Source organism: Solanum stenotomum, chromosome 6 (assembly GCF_019186545.1).
Source record: "Solanum stenotomum isolate F172 chromosome 6, ASM1918654v1, whole genome shotgun sequence".
Taxonomy (NCBI): Eukaryota; Viridiplantae; Streptophyta; class Magnoliopsida; order Solanales; family Solanaceae; genus Solanum; species Solanum stenotomum.
Genome location: NC_064287.1, coordinates 570,020 through 578,293, shown reverse-complemented (window position 1 = coordinate 578,293; position 8,274 = coordinate 570,020).

Genomic DNA, 8,274 nt, shown 5'->3' with positions numbered 1-8,274 from the left:
TAATTCTAATTTTAAAAATAATATCAATACGAATAATTAAATGTCATCGAATATTTGTGCTCATCAAAAGATTATATCATCAAAAGTAACTTTTAGCAACGACTAAATCAAACTTTTCAAGATAAATATTTTTATCACAAATAAATTATTTCGTCATAAGTAGACTACATTTAGTGACAAATTATATTGTCACTAATCATGATAATTTATAGTGACAAGTATATCTTGTCGGTAAAAACAATACTTTTAGTGACAAGATCATAGATTTAACTACGAAATTGTTAACCTTTTTATGATGATAAATTTATCCCTAATTTATATATTTTAGGACGAAATAATTTTTTGTATATAAAAATCAGTCATTAATGACAAAATTACATTTATTCAACTACGAAATACATATAGCTTTAGAGACAATTGATGTCGTCACTGATTGAACTAAATAAATAGTGACGGTGTAATTTTGTCTGTGAAAATAACTTTTTAGTGACAAAATCATACTATTAACTACAAAAAATTTAGACTTTTTATGACATATAAATTTGTCACAAATATCGACACATTTGGGGACGATTTTTCTTTTTGTAGTTAATATAACTTTTTTAGTGACGATGCACTAAATCGTCTTTGTATACTTTTAGTGACGCACATTTAGTGACGACTGATTGACGAAATTATTTTCGTCACACAAGATCTTTGGTGACGAAATATGATTTATAAGTGACGAAATCATTTGTCCTTGATAGTCAAATTTGTTGTAGTGTATGTAGCCACCATGGGTAGAAAAGGGTCATACTTTTTAGATGAACCCTTTTCACAATAGACTAGTGGATCCACTTAGTAGTTCAGGTCTTATACTTTTGGCCAAGTATAGGATGCGCTGGCAGCGTGAGGTAGATCATTGTATCATCACTATAGCTCTTATGTGATAGTTTTCGGTTAGAGAAACTCCCACAGAAGTTATTGTATTTTTATATAAATCAGTTTATTGTATTTTCACATACATTTCAAAGTTATGGTGTATCCTTGTATACACACAGAGTTGACATCATGTTTTTAAACAACTTTTCTTTATATTGCACTTGTTTTAAATTGTTTTATATTGAAATGATTTTAGTTAAGTATTCATGAGTTGAGAAGAACCAAGGTAAGTGTTTCTTTCAGATTCCCTTTCAAGTCTATGTTGTTTTAGCATTCCAACTCGCATACTCATACATTCAATGCACTGATGCCAGTTAGTCTGCATCATTTTATGATGCAAACACAGGTAACTAGGATCGGCATTCCGACGCATCGTTGATCCAGTGAGAAGTTCAGAGTCCATTGGTGAGCCTCCTTGCTTTCCAGAGGATCCATTTCATCGCTTTCTAGTTTAGTTTATTCGGATGTTGTGGGGTCTGTCCCAACATTCATCTCAGTTGTTATTAGAGGTTTCATAGACAGTCAGATGTTAGTCCTTTGAGTCTTTTCATTATCATTTCTTATTGTTAAGACTTGGGTTGCCACTTTTGAAGTTGAATGTTTAATCTTTAAAACATTCTCAGTTCTTTTATTTTTCTGTTCAGTTAAGTTCTTTGGTCATTATATATATGAATATTGTCTTCCCCTGAGTTAAGTAAGTCAGGCCAAGGGTTCGCTTGGGGCCAACAATGGTCTTCGAGTGCCAGTCCCGCCCAGGGTGAAGGCTCGGTGCATGACAAACTTGGTATCAGAGCACATAGGTCAAGAGTCCTAGGGAGTCTATGAAGTCGTGTTTGTAGAGTCCTAGTTATCGGTGTGAAGCGCGCCACATCTATAATTAGGAGGCTGCAACATTTAGGAATTCCTTCACTTCTTTCACATTCATTTCGTGCGTTAGAGTTTAATATCTAAAAAGTTTCCCTCTAATTCGTGCTTGCACATGATTTTCAGATAATCATGCCTCCACGAAGAGCTCGCAAAGGACGTTCTGCTAGGCGTAATGTTAAAGAGCAAGAGTTACCTAATGCACCTGAAGTGCAACCTCAAGGGGAAGTTACTAATGTTGAGTTCAGAGAGGCAATTAGGATGATGATTCAAGTTGTGACTAACCAAGTTGGTCAGCAAAGAGGAGCTCAATAAGAAGAGACTGATACTTCGAGGATTCGTGAGTTCTTGAGAATGAATCCTCCAAGTTTCACTGGTTCGAGCACTACTGAAGATCCAGAGAACTTCACTGAGGAACTGAAAAAGGTATTTGATGTGATGCATGTTGTTGACACTGAACGAGTTGAGCTAGCTGCATATCAATTGAAAAATGTTGCTAGGACTTGGTTTGATCAGTGGAAAGGGGGCAGAGCTGAGGATGCACCACCTGCGAGTTGAGCATGTTTTGAAGAGGCTTTCTCCAGGCATTTCTTTCCCCGAGAACTGAAGGAGGCTAAGATACGTGAGTTCCTTACACTTAAGCAGGATTCTCTCAGTGTTCATGAATATGGGTTGAAGTTCACCCAACTATCCCAATATACTCCGGAGATGGTTAAGGATATGGGGAGTAGAATAAGCTTGTTTGTTGCTGGGTTGGGCCATCTATTAAGAAAAGAAGGCCGGGGAACAATGATTATTAGAGACATGGACATTTCGAGGTTGATGGTCTATGTGCAGCAAGTAGAGGAAGAGAAGCTGAGGGACAAAGAGGAATTCAAGAACAAGAGGGATAACACAGGGAATGAGTCCGGGCAGCAGAAGAGTAATGCCAACCGGTCATCCTTCCAACAGAAACAGAAGGGACCTACTCCATCATCTGCTAGTGCACCTGCACCTAAGAACAAGGGTGAGTACTATGGTCAGAATTCTAGAGCTAAGCCTGCCTATTCTCAGGGCAGTGTGGCGCAAGGGGGTAGTAAGCCTCCTGCCTGCGCCAAGTGTGGTAGGAACCATTCAGACGTGTGTCGTAAGGGCTCCACTGGTTGTTTCAAGTGTGGCCAGACTGGGCATTTCATGCGAGAGTGTCCAAAGAACAAGCAGGGAAATGGTAATGGGGGCAATAGAGCCCAATCTTCTTCAGTTGCTCCACCAGACAGAGCTGCACCTAGAGGGGCTACTTCCGGTACTGGCGGAGGAACAAACTGCTTATATGTTATCATTAGTCGCCAAGAGAAAGAGGATTCATCATATGTTGTCACTGGTATGATTCAAGTATTTGACTTTACTGTTTATGCCTTGCTAGATCCAAGAGTGAGTTTATCTTTTGTAACTCCATATGTTGCCATGAATTTTGATGTTATTCCTGAGCAACTTAGTGAACCATTCAGTGTTTTTACACCTGTTGGTGAGTCTATTCAAGCAAAGAGAGTCTATCGTGATTGTCCCGTTTCCGTCATTCACAACAATACCATGGCTGATTTCATTGAGTTAGACATGGTAGATTTTGATGTCATTCTTGGTATGGACTGGCTTCATGCCTGTTATGCCTCAGCTGATTGTAGAACTCGAGTAGTCAAGTTTCAGTTTCCAAATGAGCCAGTCTTAGAGTGGAAAAACAGTCCAGCAGTGCCTAAGGGTCATTTCATTTCGTACCTTAAGGCAAGGAAGTTAGTTTCTAAGGGTTGTATCTATCACTTAGTTAGAGTTAATGACTCAAGTATTGAGGTACCTCCTATTCAGTCAGTTCCAGTGGAAAAACAGTCCAGCAGTGCCTAAGGGTCATTTCATTTCGTACCTTAAGGCAAGGAAGTTAGTTTCTAAGGGTTGTATCTATCTCTTAGTCAGAGTTAATGACTTAAGTGTTGAGGTACCTCCTATTCAGTCAGTTCCAGATGATCTTCCCAGAGTCCTTCCTGAGAGAGAGATAGACTTCGGTATAGATTGTTGACACCCAAGTTTGACCGACCTTTAACCTTTTTGAAATACTATTTGATTAAATACATACTTTTAAAGTATATTTTGAGTTTAAAATTTTAATCAATTTTATCTAAAAAATCATATATGTTAGCATGCATAATTTTGAAAATTATTGTAATTATCATCAAATTATTTTATCAAATTATGTTTATCGATATTTAAACTTGAAATAATTATCTTACTAAAATGTTTTAGAATTTAAGTGTGTTAGTTTGTATGAAAATTTTATAATATATGTAGTATTAATCAAATAACATTTTCTTAGTGTTCTTTCAAATCATTTAAATTGTAGCCCACTCTATTCAATTTATTTCAATTATAGCCCTATTCTCATCCAATTCATTTCAAGTCTAGCCTCTTTCATTTCAATTTAGCCTAGTCTTATTCCAAATTCAGATTCCAAGTGATTTAATCTCATCCGTCCATCTTTTAAGTTAGGTCCAAGATCGAATCCTAGTCACTCATCTCTTCTAAAATCAACGTTCAAGATTTTAACTCTATTATATCCTATTTTTAAACTACTAAAAGACTAACCCTAAAATTTTCATTCTCTTCTTCCTCTCTCAACAGATCAGCCGCCTCTCGCTCTCAACTCCATCGACGATGGCGAATCTCCAACGAGAACCAGAGGAGAGGGAGGTCGATCTCCTCTCTTCTCCGCCTTCTCGACCTCTCATTTCCCTCTCCCGTCTAAGCGAGATCCACCAGTCGGTGGTTTCTCATGTCTCTTTCTCCTTCTCTTCTGCTCTGTCTCTCTTCTCCTCTCCTCTCGCCAGGCGGAGCAACCAACAACAAACAGTTAGCAACGAGCAGGTCTGGTGAACAACCAGCAGCTCCAGCAAGCAGGCTCCGCCGACAGGAACAGCAAGCTCCGGCCAGCGTCGCCTCTTTCTCTCCTCCAGCGAGGACAAGAGAAACACCAAGTACAGCAGCAGCAGCCGGTGAGGACAACTAGCCAAGTGAGCAGCTGCTCCAACCAGCGACAGCCCTAGCGCCTCCCTCCGTTCCCTTCTCCGACGAGGAGAGTAGGCGAGCACCACCACTCTGCCACCAGGTGGGTGACAACAGTAGTTCCAACCAGCAGCTCCGACCAAGCAAGCTCCGGCGAATTTTAAGCTTTGGGTCATTAGACAGATCTCAATAGATCCGTCATTGGTATTTTTTAAATCAATTATTACATCGTCTATTCAACTCTAGTTGTTTTCTCAAGTGATTCATATATCTCGATCATAATTTCTTATTATTGTTTTATTATGCTTGTCATAATTTAGGACGCTTGAATGATATGCATTTATTCATGATCATGCTTAAATTTTGGTGTTGATAATCCTTTGGCTTTGCATCTGATTTAACTTGCTAGTGTCTAGTTCACTGAGTTGGTTTAAAATCTGCCCGTTAATATCTAAATTTGATCTTTGCATATTGTTCCTCCCTTAATTGTTAATTTGTGAATCTAGCTTGCTTAATTATAGTGTAGACTATTTGATAATGAATCAATGTGATTATAAACTTTATTTTGGTAATTCAATATATTTGATTCTGTGAATGTTAATAATTGTCAGTATGCTATATTATTATGATTGTCCTTGATTGACTTCTCTTACATGTTTATATATGGTAAAGTATGCTTAAATTGATATGATAAATTACATATGGTAAGACATTCGCTCATTTGGTAAATTTTAGCAGATTTCTTACTTGTTTATACTTGGTAAAAATAAATAAAATAAAAAACTGATTTTGGTTCCCTTGTGATTAAGGAAAACCAATATTATATTGATCCCTAAAATAATTCTTTTCCTTTAATTTGGCACCTCTCATCTAGTATATAAGAAAGGGCTTCTTATTCACTCTTGGCACTCACACACACACCAACACACTCTCACATTCGGACTTTGACGAAAAAACCTTACTCTTGAATACTTTAAAAATACTACTCTCTATTCTTAAAGAATTAAGATTCCGGTGAATATTCTAAGTGCTTTCTTACTCGATTTTGTTGTGTTCGGGTCTAGTATCAAGCCAATTTGGGTTGTCATTGCTGATAAATAATTCTGCATAACTGGTTAGTTCCGTTCACTAGTTTAAATTTGCATTGTTCGTATTATGTGTTGTTTGAAAGAATAAAAGGAAGCCTCCAGATTATTTTTCGTTCTTCCCTCCCTCTATGTGCGATGATGTCTATGGTTATTATTTGTTTGTTTTGACTTTTTATTGAGTGCTGCTTATACGCATGAAATTAATTTGTTGCTATGAATATTTGATGTTACGATTATATCGCCATTATATATATGTGTTATATTATCCCTTCTAGCAGGTTTTGAACTTAGAGTTCAAGGTGTTGAAGAGTCTCTTAGAAGAAATTTCCGGATGGAGTTATTACTTATTTTAATGTTATATATTTTATTCATTTGTTCTTTAATTTGGCTTGTAATATTGTGTATAACTCTAACATTATCTCTATATATGATATATTTGGGGGATCGTCTAGAGGGGAGGGGGGGTTACATGCTAATTGCTTCATTTTACTTATTTCACTATTTGTGGTTGCTAAGTTCATCTATGTTGCTTAAATCGCCTGAGGCATACGAGCTTTTCTAAATATATATATATATATATATATATATAATCTGCATTTTCATAAATATTAAATAAATAAAAGAGCATGTTAATTAAATAACCTATCTTAAGCAGATTTAGTAATTTCAGTATATTAATTATTTCAGCTAAACGGATTTTACTTGTTAATCACTTAGATAGCATGTCTATAGGTTTCTAATACTTTCAACATGTCCAAAATTTGAAATAAATTTGTTATAGATATTTGTTGCTCACTATTTGATAATTTCTACAATCACGATTACTTGTTTGATGCCATTTAAGATAATTTAATTAACTACTTCGGCCTGATTATAACTAATTAAAATTAACCTACATAATCAGTTTCTGCAAATGTTAATGATTAAATATTTTCTGTATGTTTAAGAGTTAAATCAGTTTGATAATAATTAATTAAAATCTGAATATATACTTAGTTGTTGAAAACCAGTCGACTAATTAACATGAGTCTCTATTCTCCTCTACATATTAATAAATTAAACTCGTAAGGTCTTATCTACTCGCATGTTTAGAAGGTCAATTTGCAATTTTGTTAAAAAAATAATTCTAATCTATTTCCAGCGTGTAAAACAATCAATTCATTCAACTAATTTTTATAGTCACCTCATGTGGATAAAGGCAGATCACCTAGAGTGCATGCCTATAGGTTTATGATTAAGTCCTAATATGTTTTGGGGTTAGAATTTATGTTTAGGACTAGATTTGTATTTTAGCATGTTAATTAATCACAGTTTATAATCGTAAATTATTGATAAATAAGATAGTAATAATTTTATATCCTTCACTTAGATATCATGCCTATAAGATTTAAATAATCATTTGGAATCTATGCCTATAGGAGCTGTATAATCTTCAATCTTTCAATCACTTAGAAATCATGTATATAGGTTCATAAATCAACTTTTCAGCATATTCACACTTAGAAATCATGCTTATAGGTTGCTAAACATTATTGTATCTTTATAGAGAGTATACTTTAGTTTTGATAATAATTTCAACATGTTCACTTAGATATCATGTCTATAGGACTTAATTAATGACACCAATAAAACTTGTTAAAATCATATCTTAAGCATGTTAAATAATTAAAATAAATATGATGTATATTCTTTTCCAAGTGTTAACTAATTTCTGCATTTCGTATTTAGGTTCTGCCTTTTTAAAATCAATTCATAAACTATTTCCAGCATGTTTTAAAACTAAGATTTGTTGTACATATTTGTTGCACGATTAAATCAGACCCGGAATTAATTATCTTCTGCATTTTGAATTGCCATTTTAAAATAATTTTCTGCACTAATAACCATATGTTACTGCTCTAAAAATATAATAATAATAATATATTATCTGCATTTGTATTTTTTAAAATTAAAATCAGCTACCTTGCAACTACTAAATTGTTGCAAATAAAAAATAAATTTCAGCATTAATAATTTGCTAAATTAAATGAATCTGTTCTAATACCATGCATGCATCAAAGTCTCCTCTAAAACACCGGTTGTCTGATTAAATTCGGCCCATTAATCTTTTGTATCTTTTAATAGTTGTTTGGTCGCATAAAGTCTGGCTAACAAATTATTTTCTGCCCTTTTTTTTAAAAAAAAAAATTGTCATATTGTCCGTCTATATATTTGTGTTTGTATGTCACACACTTAGCATGAGATCTTTCCACTCTATCTGTGTTTGCCAGCATGTGAATTAAAATCTAGAGGCCAACTTGAGACTTTACGTGCTAAATGATTGTCCAACGTGTTTGACTTGGTGTCTAGGTGGGCCTACTAGGAATCATATATT